This window comes from Pristiophorus japonicus, chromosome 3 (assembly GCF_044704955.1).
Source record: "Pristiophorus japonicus isolate sPriJap1 chromosome 3, sPriJap1.hap1, whole genome shotgun sequence".
NCBI classification, from domain to species: domain Eukaryota; kingdom Metazoa; phylum Chordata; class Chondrichthyes; family Pristiophoridae; genus Pristiophorus; species Pristiophorus japonicus.
Window position 1 is genome coordinate 230,438,544 of NC_091979.1, and position 14,144 is coordinate 230,452,687.

Consider the following 14,144-nt stretch of genomic DNA (forward strand, 5'->3'; position numbering starts at 1 on the left):
ACCCCCTGTGCTCACTGTCCATGTCCTGACTCACATCGAGTCCCGCTCACCCATCACCCCCTGTGCTCGCTGCCCCTTGTCCTAACTCGCACCAAGTCCCGCTCACCCATCACCCCCTGTGCTCACTGTCCGTGTCCTGACTCACATCGAGTCCCGCGTTACCATCACCCCCTGTGCTCGCTGCCCCTTGTCCTAACTCGCACCAAGTCCTGCTCACCCATCACCCCCGTGCTCACTGTCCATGTCCTAACTCGCACCGAGTCCCGCTCACCCATCACCCCCTGTGCTCGCTGACCTACATTGGCTCCCAGTTAAGCAATGCCTTAATTTTAAAATTCTCATCCCTCTTTTCAAATTCCTCCATGGCCTGGCCCTCACTATCTCTAAAATCTCCCCTGCCCTATAATTCCCCTAGACATCTGCGCTCCGCCTATTCTGGCCTTTTGAAAATCTGTGAATTTCATTGTTCCACCATTTGCTGGCCTTGCCTTCAGCTGCCGAGGTTCTAAGCTCTGTAATTCACTCCCTAAACCTCTCTGCCTCTCCATAAAACCTACTTCTTTGACCAAGCTTTTGGTTATCTGCCCTAACATCTCCTTATGTGGTTCGGTGTCAGATTTCTTTTTCTGATAACGCTCCTGTGAAGCACCTTGGGACATTTTATTAGGTTAAAGGCGCTATATAAATACAAGTTGTTGTTGTTGTGTGTAGTGGGCAGACGGTGAAGGCACTGCCCCCATTCTGCTCACAATGCACCTCTGTTTTAGTCACATGGCAGTGACCCCTCTCCCCTACCCCTCCCTGTGAGAGCTATTTCTGACTGAAGGGAATTTTTGCATCAAGCGTGCTCTGCCTTGGCACGATAACTATTCATTTTCAGCGCTGCAATTTATGAAATGTGATTTAACAATCAGAATCAAATTAATTTATAAAAAGTCACGGGTTCTGTAAACTCCTGCAAATTCTTCAATTATTCACTTAAGCCTCCCGCAAGGCTCCTCTCTGATGCCGAGTTATAGATAGTCTGCAGCTTATGAGGCCCCAGATCGGACAGGCCTCTTTTGTTGCTCATTCTCATTCTTTGGCATTAACTCTGTGCAGTTTATCAATTAATTCAATTCCTGGAAAGGTAGCAGCTTTAGCAGAATGGAGAGGCGCTATCTAATCTAACACCCCTAATCCAGCCCACTTCCCTCAGATGGAAGTCTCTTCTCTTTCGTCATTTTATTCCTCTCTCTCTCACTCTCTCCCACCATCTCTCTCCCACCATCTCTCTCTCCATCTCGCTCTCTCTCTCACTCCACCTCTCTTTCTCTCACTCTCTAACTCTTGCTTTCTCACTCTCATCCTCTCTCTCTCACTCTCTCCCATTCTCTCACTCTCATTCTCTGTTTTACTCCGTCACTCACTCTCTCATCATCTCTCTCACTCTTTCTCTCTCTCTCTTTCTCTCTCTGCTCTCACTCTCCCTCACTCTCTCTCTCACTCTCCCTCACTTTCTCTCCAGCTCACACTCACTCAGTCTCTCTCTCATACACACACACTCTGTATCACATGCTCTCACTCTCTCTCTCACACACTCTCTCATTCACTCACTCTCTCACTCTCTCTCTTACACACTCTCTCTCTTACACACTCTCTCTCATTCTCTCACTCTCTCCCTCTCCCTCTCACACACTCTCTCTCACTCTCTCTCACACACACTCTCACAGTCTCTCTCTCTCTCTCTCTCTCATTCTCTCTCACTCACATTCCCTCTCACTCTCTCTCACACACACTCTCTCATTCTCCCTTTCACACTCTCACCCTCTCTCTCTCTCAAACACTCTCTCTCACTCTCTCTCTCTCTCTCTCTCTCTCACACAGTCTCACTCTCTCTCACACTCTCTCACTCTCTCACTCTCTTGCACTCTCTCTCATTCTCTCACTCTCTTCCTCTCCCTCTCACACACCCACAGCACAGAAACAGACCATTCGGCCCAGCCAGTCCATGCCGGTGTTTATGCTCCACTCGAGCCTCCTCCAGTCTTTCCTCATCTAAATCTATCAGCATAACCCTCTATTCCCTTCTCCCTCATATGCTTGTCTAGCCTCCCCTTAAATGCATCTGTACTATTCACCTCAACCACTCCCTGTGGCAGTGAGTTCCACATTCTCACCACTCTCTGGGTAAAGAAATTTCTCCTGAATTCCCAATTGGATTTCTTGGTGACTAACTTATATTGTTGGCCTCTAGTTATGCTCTTCCTTACAAGAGGAAACATTCTCTCTGTATCCACTCGATCAAAACCTTTCATCATTTTAAAGACCTCTATTAGGTCACCCCTCACAGCCTTCGTTTTTCAAGAGAAACGAGACTCAGCCTGTTCATCCTCTCCTGATATGTATATCCTCACATTTCTGGTCTCATCCTTGTAAATCTTCTCTACACCTTCTCCAGTGCCTCTATATCCTTTTTATAATATGACGACCAGAACTGTATGCAGTACTCCAAGTTTGGTCTAACCAAGGTTCGATACAGGTTTAGCATAACTTCCCTACTTTTCAATAAACCCTAGTGCTTGGTTTGCTTTTTTATGGCCTTGCTATCCTGTGTTGCTACATTTAGTGATTTGTGTATTTGTACTCCGAGATCCCTTTGTTCCTCTACCCCATCCAGACTCTCACCCTCCAAGTAATAAGTGACCTCCCTATTCTTCCTACCAAAATGTAATACCTCACATTTATCTGTGTTGAACTTTATTTGCCAAAGACATGCCCATTCTGCAAGTTTATTAATGTCCTCCTGTAATTTGTTGCAGTTCTCCTCAGTATTGACTATCCCCTCAATTTGGTGTCATCCGTAAATTTAGAAATTGTGTTTTTGATTCCAAAGTCTAAATCGTTAATATATATAGTAAACAACAGTGGTCCCAGCACTGATCCTTGTGGAACACCATTACCCACCTTCTGCCACTGTGAATAGTTACCCTTTACTCCCACTCTCTGCTTTCTGTCTTGAAGCCAGCTAGCGATCCATTCTGCTACTTGTCCCCTGACTCCACATTCTCTGACCTTGTTCATCAGTCTATTATGGAGTACCTTATCGAAGGCCTTTTGAAAATCTAGATAAATTACATCTACTGCATTACCCTTGTCTACTCTCTCTGTTACCTCTTCTAAAAGTTCAATGAGGTTGGTCAAGCAATACTTTCCCTTCTGAAATCCATGCTGACTATTCATTATTATATTTTTGGTTTCTAGATGTTCTTTTATTTTCTCCTTTAGTCAGGATTCCATTATTTTTCCTGCCACCGATGTTAAGCTGACTGGTCAATGTTCTATCCCTGGACATGTTCTATACCCTTTCTTAAATATAGATATTATGTTAGCTATCTGCCAGTCCTCTGGCACTACACCTTTTTCTAATGAATTATTAAATATCTCTTCCCTAGATTCTTAAAGCGTTTTGGATTGTGCTTTCCTTTCGACAGTGAAAGCTGAATAATTCTTTCAGCATATGGGACCCTTGACTTTATTAGTAGAGGCATAGGGGCTGAAATCGCCCCTTTCCTTAATGCCTGTCACGTTGTGGGGTGGAATGGCCGCCGATTTTTCGTGTAATGGCCGCCATTTTGAGAATTCCGCTCCCGTGGTATCCCGGCGGTGACCCGCTCCCCCCTCCCCACCATCCCCCACCACTCCACTGCTGCCGATCCATCCTAAGTGCGTCATCAGAGCACACACCGCCGATGTTTTCCCACCTCCCCACGGCTGGATTCAGGGCCTAATGGGCCGGGGGCAAACTGGTCCACATGGGCCAATAGTTCTGTTTGTTCATGTTCATTACATTCCGGATGTGATTCTGATTCTGAGTATGGAAACATGGGCCAGTGTATTCAACAACAAAAGCAGATATTCTGTATCAAGTATGTATATATTCTGGTTCTGGTAACATTGCAATGCTAGATTCCGATACATATATGTAAATTTCTCTCAATAACATGTGAAATAAAACAATCTAGTACATATTCTGTTCTGTATATCGGTACATTTGTGTGTATAGGTACATTAGTATATAGTTGTATAGATACAAATGTGCAAAGTTAAAGCACATGGGATTGGGGGTAGTGTGCTGACATGGATTGAGAACTGGTTGTCAGACAGGAAGCAAAGAGTAGGAGTAAATGGGGACTTTTCAGAATGGCAGGCAGTGACTAGTGGGGTACCACAAGGTTCTGTGCTGGGGCCCCAGCTGTTTACTCTGTACATTAATGATTTAGACGAGGGGATTAAATGTAGTATCTCCAAATTTGCGGATGACACTAAGTTGGATTGCAGTGTGAGCTGCGAGGAGGATGCTATGAGACTGCAGAGCGACTTGGATAGGTTAGGTGAGTGGGCAAATGCATGGCAGATGAAGTATAATGTGGATAAATGTGAGGTTATCCACTTTGGTGGTAAAAACAGAGAGACAGACTATTATCTGAATGGTGACAGATTAGGAAAAGGGGAGGTGCAAAGTGACCTGGGTGTCATGGTACATCAGTCATTGAAGGTTGGCATGCAGATACAGCAGGCGGTTAAGAAAGCAAATGGCATGTTGGCCTTCATAGCGAGGGGATTTGAGTACAGGGGCAGGGAGGTGTTGCTACAGTTGTACAGGGCCTTGGTGAGGCCACACCTGGAGTATTGTGTACAGTTTTGGTCTCCTAACCTGAGGAAGGACATTCTTGCTATTGAGGGAGTACAGCGAAGGTTCACCAGACTGATTCCCGGGATGGTGGGACTGACCTATCAAGAAAGACTGGATCAACTGGGCTTGTATTCACTGGAGTTCAGAAGAATGAGAGGGGACCTCATCGAAACATTTAAAATTCTGATGGGGTTAGACAGGTTAGATGCAGGAAGAATGTTCCCAATGTTGGGGAAGTCCAGAACCAGGGGACACAGTCTAAGGATAAGGGGTAAGCCATTTAGGACCGAGATGAGGAGGAATTTCTTCACCCAGAGAGTGGTGAACCTGTGGAATTCGCTACCACAGAAAGTTGTTGAGGACAATTCACTAAATATATTCAAGAAGGAGTTAGATGAAGTCCTTACTACTAGGGGGATCAAGGGGTATGGCGAGAAAGCAGGAATGGGGTACTGAAGTTGCATGTTCAGCCATGAACTCATTGAATGGCGGTGCAGGCTAGAAGGGCCGAATGGCCTACTTCTGCACCTATTTTCTATGTTTCTATGTTTCTATATAGGTACATTAGTGTATATCAGTACAGTAGTGTATATAGGTACTTCTGTATATAGGTACTTCTGTATATAGGTACATTAGTGTATATCGGTACATTAGTGTATATAGGTACTTCTGTATATCGGTGCATTAGTGTATATAGTGCACTTGTGTATATAGGTACATTCGTGTATATAGGTACATCTGTAATAGGTATAAACAAGTGAATCTATTTTCCTCAGTCTTGTTTTTCCTCTCTTATTGTCGATTCTATTCTGTCTATTTGGGAGGCCTTGTATTTTTTTCCCTACATTTATTTGGTGGGCCTGGGGCTGCAGCCCCATCCGCCCCGTGGTTAATCCGCCCTGCAGTTAATCCGCCCCGCAGTTAATTCACTCCGTGGCTAATCCACCCTGCAGTTAATCCGCCTCGCGGTTTATCCGCCTCGTGGTTAATCTGCCTCGTGGTTAATCCGCCCCGCGGTTAATCCGCCCTGCGGTTAATCCGCCCTGCGGTTAATTCGCTCCGTGGCTAATCCGCCCTGCGGTTAATCCGCCTCGCGGTTTATCCGTCTCGTGGTTAATCTGCCTCGTGGTTAATTCGCCCCGCGGTTAATCCGCCCCACGGTTAATCCTCCCCATGGTTAATCCTCCCCATGGTTAATCCGCCCCTGTTCCCCCCCACTCCCCGCCACCCACCGATGGTGAAATTCAGCTGAACAAATCTTGCTCCCACTGCACGATGCCATGGGCAGCTTTTTCTGCCAGTGCACCGTGCTTGGAGTCCTGCTAAAATGGCAGTGCGGCTCCCATTACCGGGGAGACTGGTTCGGCCTCAGCTGCAGTACTGAATCCAGTACTGGGCACTACACGTTAGGGTGAATGCTAAGGCCTTTGAGAGGGTGCAGAGGAGATTTACTGGGATGGTACCAGGATGGGTAAATGGAGAAGAGGTAGCAGGTCAACCATGATCTGATTGAATGGCGGAACAGGCTCGAGGGGCCGAATGGCCTCCTCCCTGTAATATATATGGCTCCACCTGTGGACTACTGTGGCACTGCAGCCAGTGCTGTGTACAAATAAAGAGGGAACAGGTCACCTGACTAGAGTTCCGGAGTGCTCTGCCATCTTAAGGCTTGTGTGTGTGTGAGTGAGCGCGGGCGGGATTGGGCGTCCAGCGATACCCTCACCGCGCACTCGTGGACACTGAACCAGCGGGAGCCCGCATGCTGGGTCTCTGGCGAGGAGTCAGGTGGGGCTGGGGGCGAGGGGGGAGACAGGAAGCAGAGCGACAGTAATTGGAGCTTGTAATGTACCGGTGAGCATGCTGACAGGTTTGTAGAGCTGTTGAGTCTGTGTTCCACGTCTATGTTCAGTGTGTGAGGTTGCAGCCCCTCTTCCATTATTGAAGGGGCTGCTCCTCACATTCTGGTTGCACTTCAGTCCCACGCTCCTGATCTTTGGGCATCCTGTGCGGAGGGGAGCGGGCAGGTCGGAAGGCCTCCTCATAGGACTACTCCTGGGCATGGCCAAGGTGGCCATGAACCGGTCCAGGCAGTGGGCGGTCGAGGGGGTCATTCAGCCCGACTGCCTGCCTCTCTTCCGTGGTTACATCCGAGCCAGGGTGTCCCTGGAGATGGAGCACACGGTGTCCACCGGTTCGCTCGCGGCCTTCCGCGAGAGGTGGGCACCGGAGGGACTGGAGTGCATCATCAACCCCAGCAACTAAATTTTAATTTAAGTTGATGGTCAAACGTTAATTTGTTTATTTGTCGGTTTTAGTGCCCCTTAATAAGGTGGCATTTGATTTACAGATCAACTAAAATAGTTGTAGAGCTGTTGAGTTGTGAGGGGCTTAGCCAGTCACATGATGTTCACAAGACTCAATAAAACCCCAGCCAGTTGGGTTCAGGGGATGCACAATGAGGCAGATGGTTGAGAGCCTGGTGGATGAATTGGTAATATGTAGTGTGATTGTTAAACCTTTTGCTAATGAACCAACTAGTTCTTAATAGCAATGTGTTGCAATGAATTCTCAAGCAAAGAACCCGTGAAGCAAATACATTAGAGAGATAATGTTTGATTCCCGGTTTCCTGCTTTTGTCTGGCAGCGAGGGGTCTGGAGCACATCGGGGAGAACATCCTGTTGTACTTATGCGCACAGTTGCTGTGGGCAACGGAGCAGGTGCCCAGAGACTGGCTCCACGTCACCTCCAATGGGATGCTCTGGAAGAAGCTGATCGAGCGGATGGTCTGCACAGATACCCTTTGGAAAAGACGTGCAGAACAGAGAGGCTGGTAAGGAGGTGTTGGGGCAAGGGGCAGCAAGCACCATCTGAGTCGCTCGACAAGCTCCATGTGTGCTGTGACAGCTCCTCCTCTTCTCTGGGTAGCTAACATCGACCTTCAGAACTAGGAATAGGCAAGCCTGGTGGTGTGTGTCAGTGTTTACAAGGGGTCCCTGGGAGTGTGTCAGTATTTACAGGGGGTCCCCGGGAGTGTGTCAGTATTTACAGGGGGTCCCCAACGTGTGTCAGTATTTACAGGGAGGAGTCTCAGGGAGTGTGTCAGTATTTACAGGGTGCCCCGGGAGTGTGTTAGTATTTACAGGGGGTCCCCGGGATTGTGTCAGTATTTACAGGGGGTCCCCAGGAGTGTGTCAGTATTTATAGGGGCTCCCCAGGAGTGTGTCAGTATTTACAGGGGGTCCCCAACGTGTGTCAGTATTTACAGGGAGGAGTCTCAGGGAGTGTGTCAGTATTTACAGGGTGCCCCGGGAGTGTGTTAGTATTTACAGGGGGTCCCCGGGATTGTGTCAGTATTTACAGGGGGTCCCCAGGAGTGTGTCAGTATTTATAGGGGCTCCCCAGGAGTGTGTCAGTAGATACAGGGCTCCCGGGAGTGTGCCAGTATTTACAGGGGGTCCCCAGGAGTGTGTCAGTATTTACAGGGGATCCCCGGGAGAGTGTCAGTATTTACAGGGGGTCCCTGGGAGTGTGTCAGTAATTACAAGGGGTCCCCGGGAGTGTGTCAGTATTTACAGGGGGTCCCTGGGAGTGTGTCAGTAATTACAAGGGGTCCCCAGGAGTGTGTCAGTACTTACAGGGAGGAGTCTCTGGGAGTGTGTCAGTATTTACAGGGTGTCCCGGGAGTGTGTTAGTATTTACAGGGGGTCCCCGGGAGTGTGTCAGTATTTACAGGGGGTCCCCAGGAGTGTGTCAGTATTTACAGGGAGGAGTCTCAGGGAGTGTGTCAGTATTTACAGGGTGCCCCGGGAGTGTGTTAGTATTTACAGGGGGTCCCCGGGATTGTGTCAGTATTTACAGGGGGTCCCCAGGAGTGCGTCAGTATTTACAGGGAGGAGTCTCAGGGAGTGTGTCAGTATTTACAGGGTGCCCCGGGAGTGTGTTAGTATTTACAGGGGGTCCCCGGGATTGTGTCAGTATTTACAGGGGGTCCCCAGGAGTGTGTCAGTATTTATAGGGGCTCCCCAGGAGTGTGTCAGTAGATACAGGGCTCCCGGGAGTGTGCCAGTATTTACAGGGGGTCCCCAGGAGTGTGTCAGTATTTACAGGGGATCCCCGGGAGAGTGTCAGTATTTACAGGGGGTCCCTGGGAGTGTGTCAGTAATTACAAGGGGTCCCCGGGAGTGTGTCAGTATTTACAGGGGGTCCCTGGGAGTGTGTCAGTAATTACAAGGGGTCCCCAGGAGTGTGTCAGTACTTACAGGGAGGAGTCTCTGGGAGTGTGTCAGTATTTACAGGGTGTCCCGGGAGTGTGTTAGTATTTACAGGGGGTCGCCGGGAGTGTGTCAGTATTTACAGGGGGTCCCCGGGAGTGTGTCAGTATTTATAGGGGCTTCCCGGGAGTGTGTCAGTAGATACAGGGCTCCCCGGGAGTGTGCCAGTATTTACAGGGGGTCCCCAGGAGTGTGTCAGTATTTACAGGGGGTCCCCGGGCGTGTGTCAGTATTTACAGGGGGGAGTCTCTGGGAGTGTGTCAGTATTTACAGGGAGTCCCCGGGAGTGTGTTAGTATTTACGGGGGTCCCCGGGAGTGTGTCAGTATTTACAGGGGGTCCCCGGGAGTGTGTCAGTAATTACAGGGGGTCCCCGGGAGTGTGTTAGTATTTACGGGGGGTCCCCGGGAGTGTGTCAGTATTTACAGTGGGTCCCCGGGGAGTGTGTCAGTATTTACAGGGGGTCCCCGGGAGTGTGTCAGTAATTACAGGGTGTCCCGGGAGTGTGTTAGTATTTACGGGGGGTCCCTGGGAGTGTGTCAGTAATTACAGGGGGTCCCCGGGAGTGTGTCAGTAATTACAGGGTGTCCCGGGAGTGTGTTAGTATTTACGGGGGGTCCCCGGGAGTGTGTCAGTATTTACAATGGGTCCCCGGGGAGTGTGTCAGTATTTACAGGGGGTCCCTGGGAGTGTGTCAGTAATTACAGGGGGTCCCCGGGGAGTGTGTCAGTATTTACAGGGGTCCCTGGGGAGTGTGTCAGTAATTACAGGGGGTCCCCAGGAGTGTGTCAGTAATTACAGGGGGTCCCCGTGGAGTGTGTCAGTATTTACAGGGAGTGTGTGCATTCATTTAAGATTGAAAACCATTAGGTTAAAGAATCACCCGAGCTCAAAATGAATGATATGATCTGAGGTAACCGGCTAGACTATATTTGGGTAGAGAAATTGTTTGGATTGAGGCACCACTATTGCTGGTCATGATTGTGATGATTGGGTAATTCTCCCATCAGTCCCGCCTGGAGACCTCACTGCTGTCAGCGACTGGGATTGATTTGATGCACCTCACTCATCTTATGTAACTATCCTCCCATTGTGCTGGAGAAATTTCCTGCTGTTATCGGGAGACTGGCTGTAGTTTTGGTCCTGAGTTCTGTTTGCTGTAGTTCGCAAAGGCACTTTTGAAATAGACTGTTGAGTGAATCAACTTTGCTTGCGGTAAAATACTCTTGTTTGCTGTGTTCTCGCCCCACCTCCCACACATTGGCTAGCACAGGGTTGTCAATAGGCACTCCAGTTTTTTAAGGGAGCAGCGAAATGTCCAAATCTGCTACACTTGTCTTATCTCCATCTTCCGATCTCTCTTCCAGGGATCAGTATTTGTTTAAGCTAAAACCTGCAGATAGTGGGACACCTCCCAATTCCTTCTACAGAGCCCTGTATCCCAAGATCGTGCAGCACATCGAGTTAGGTCACCGTGACAATTCTAACTCAGCAACATTGAACGGGTTTGAGAATTCGTTGTGATCGCCTCGTTAGATTTGGGGCCTCTTTTTACAGAGAGCATCTGAGGGGAGTTTTATCGAAATGTGCTTTTGAAAAATACTGCAGAGACGTCAGCACATAATCCAGACTGATACTCCAGTGCGGTACTGAGGGAGTGCTGCACTGTTGGAGGGGCGGTACTGAGGGAGTGCTGTACTGTTGGAGGGGCAGTATTGAGGGAGCGCTGCACTGTCGGAGGGGCGGTACTGAGGGAGTGCTGCACTGTCACAGGGGCAGTACTGAGGGAGTGCTGCACTGTCGGAGGGGCAGTACTGAGGGAGCGCTGCACTGCCGGAGGGGCAGTACTGAGGGAGCGCTGCACTGCCGGAGGGGCAGTACTGAGGGAGCGCTGCACTGCCGGAGGGGCAATACTGAGGGGGCGCCGCACTGTCGGAGGGGCAGTACTGAGGGAGCGCTGCACTGCCGGAGGGGCAATACTGAGGGGGCGCCGCACTGTCGGAGGGGCAGTACTGAGTGAGTGCTGCGCTATGGGAGGGGCAGTACTGAGGGACAGTTGCAATGTCGGAGAGGCAGTACTGAGAGAGTGCCGTACTGTCGGAGGGACAGTACTGTGGAAGCACTGCACTGTCGGAGGTGCCATCTTTCGGATGAGACGTTAAACCGAGGCCCCGTCTGCCCTCTCAGGTGGACATAAAAGATCCCACAGCACTATTTCAAGAAGAGCAGGAGAGTTCTCCCTGGTGTCCTGGCCAATATTTATCCCTCAACAAACATTACAAACAGATTAGTCATTATCACATTGCTGTTTGTGGGAGCTTGCTGTGCGCAAATTGATTGCCGCGTTTCCCACATTACAACAGTGACCACACTCCAAAAGTACTTTGGGATGTCCTGAGGTTATAAAAGGTGCTAAAGAAATGCAAGTTTCTCTTTCTTTTCTGCCTTTTCCTTTCATTTATGTAGGAGAGGGCCAGATACTGTGTTCCAGGGATATCCAATGATTTTGTTATCCGTGGCACCCCAGGGACCACCGTGAAGTTTTGTCCTTTTTCCCAGTGATTGCCAGATATCTCGGGCTGCTGATATGGGCAGGTCTGGGTGTTCTGGTGCAGGATTGATCCAGCAATGAGGCAACAGCGCTCAGAACAGCCCTTTCCAAACCTCCCGGCAATTAAATAGACAATAAGGAATATAAGCAGCGATTGGGCCCTTTGGCTGAGCTTTAAGGACCAGTTTCCCCAGGGCTACAGGCATTGTTCTGACACCCCTCCTGTAATTGGAAATCAGCACGTTTGTTCTCTTGCAACGATGAGATCTCATCAAGAAACTGTTTCCAGTGGCAGGAGGGTCGGTAACCAGCAGACACAGGTTTAAGATACACTGTAATTGGCAAAAGAACCAGAGGGGGAGATGAGGAGAATGTTTTTACGCAGCGAGTTCCAGTGCTGTCTGAAAGAATGGTGGGAGCAGATTCAATAGTAACTTTCAAAAGGGAATTGGATAAATATTTAAAAATGAAAAATGTGCAGGGCTTTGGGGAAACAACAGGGGGAATGGGACTGATTGGATCACTCTACCAAAGAGCCAGCACAGGCACGATGGGCCGAATGGCGTCCTTCTGTGCTTCATCATTCTAAGATTCTATTAAATTGCCCAAGGGGCCTTAATCTGAACTAGTCTCATGACTTCCCTCCTCTCCAGATACTATTCCATGGGAGCTAACAACCATCAGTGCCTTATCCTAGTTTTCCTTTATCAGCCTGCACAAGGGGCTTACAGAGGATTACATCAGATATACGGCCCAGAAACAGGCCATTCGGCCCAACCAGTCCATGCCAGCGTTTATGCTCCACTCGAGCCTCCTCCCGTCTTTCCTCATCTAAATCTATCTGTATAATCCTCTATTCCCTTCTCCCTCATACACTTGTCTAGTCTCCCCTTAAATGCATCTATAATATGCGCTTCAACCCCTCCCTGTGGCAGCGAGTTCCACATTCTCACCACTCTCTGGGTAAAGAAGTTTCTCCTGAATTCCCTATTGGATTTCTTGGTGACTATCTTATATTGATGGCCTCTAGTTATGCTCTTCCCCACAAGTGAAAACATTCTCTCTGTATCCATTCTATCATAGAAACATAGAAACATAGAAACATAGAAAATAGGTGCAGGAGTAGGCCATTCGGCCCTTCTAGCCTGCACCACCATTCAATGAGTTCATGGCTGAACATGCAACTTCAGTACCCCATTCCTGCTTTCTCGCCATACCCCTTGATCCCCCTAGTAGTAAGGACTACATCTAACTCCTTTTTGAATATATTTAGTGAATCGGCCTCAACAACTTTCTGTGGTAGAGAATTCCACAGGTTCACCACTCTCTGGGTGAAGAAGTTTCTCCTCATCTTGGTCCTAAATGGCTTACCTCTTACCCTTAGACTGTGGCCCCTGGTTCTGGACTTCCCCAACATTGGGAACAATGTTCCTGCATCTAACCTGTCTAAACCCTTCAGAATTTTAAACGTTTCTATGAGATCCCCTCTCATTCTTCTGAACTCCAGTGAATACAAGCCCAGTTGATCCAGTCTTTCTTGATAGGTCAGTCCCGCCATCCCGGGAATCAGTCTGGTGAACCTTTGCTGCACTCCCTTAATAGCAACAATGTCCTTCCTCAAGTTAGGAGACCAAAACTGTACACAATACTCCAGGTGTGGCCTCACCAAGGCCCTGTACAACTGTAGTAACACTTCCCTGCCCCTGTACTCAAAACCTTTCATGATTTTAAAGACCTTTATTCATCATAGGCAGTCCCTTGGAATCGAAGAAGACTTGCTTCCATTCTTAAAATGAGTCCTTAGGTGGCTGAACAGTCCAATACGAGAACCACAGTCCCTGTCACAGGTTGGACAGATAATCGTTGAGGGAAAGGGTGGGTGGGACTGGTTTGCCGCACGCTCTTTCTGCCTGCGCTTGATTTATGCATGCTCTCGGTGATGAGACTCGAGGTGCTCAGCACCCTCCGGATGCACTTCCTCCACTTAGGGCGATCTTTGGCCAGCAACTCCCAGGTGTCAGTGGGGATGTTGCACTTTATCAGGGAGGCTTTGAGGGTGTCCTTCCTCTGCCCACCTTTGGCTCGTTTGCCGTGAAGGAGTTCCGAGTAGAGTGCTTGCTTTGGGATTCTCGTGTCTGGCATGCGGACAATGTGGCCTGCCCAGCGAAGCTAATCAAGTGTGGTCAGTGCTTCAATGCTGGTGATGTTGGCCTGGTCGAGGACGCTAATGTTGGTGCGTCTGTCCTCCCAGGGGATTTGCAGGATCTCTATTAGGTATCGGCTGGCTGGAGAGCATTACAGCAAAGCCCATTGCTATCCCCACAGTCACGCATCATCCAGCAAGGGTCAGTGTGTGGTGATCAAGCGTGGTAACCCTTGGGTATTCCCCCCGTGCCCTCACTTCCTAGCCCATTGAGGCCAGTTTTAGCATCCGTACATCAGTCTAGTTGGGATTGGATAAGTCCACAAGGTCAAGGAGGAATGGAAGAACAGTTTCACCATCCAGGTCCTCTCAAGCCCCAAGCCCCATGTCTCTCACAGTAACTAGCTTCAGTGGCCTGAATCCCAGGCATGGCTGTGAATGAATGTCGACGATTCTAACTGGAGGGAAAGGAAGGGATTCCTTTACATAAGAACATAAGAAATA

At 49.0% G+C, this 14,144-nt stretch overlaps 1 pseudogene; it reads left to right on the top strand.

Annotated features, from left to right (window-relative positions):
- The window catches only part of LOC139255402 (F-box/WD repeat-containing protein 1A-like), a 441,926-nt pseudogene that overhangs the window by 70,165 nt on the left and 357,617 nt on the right, over positions 1–14,144 (top strand).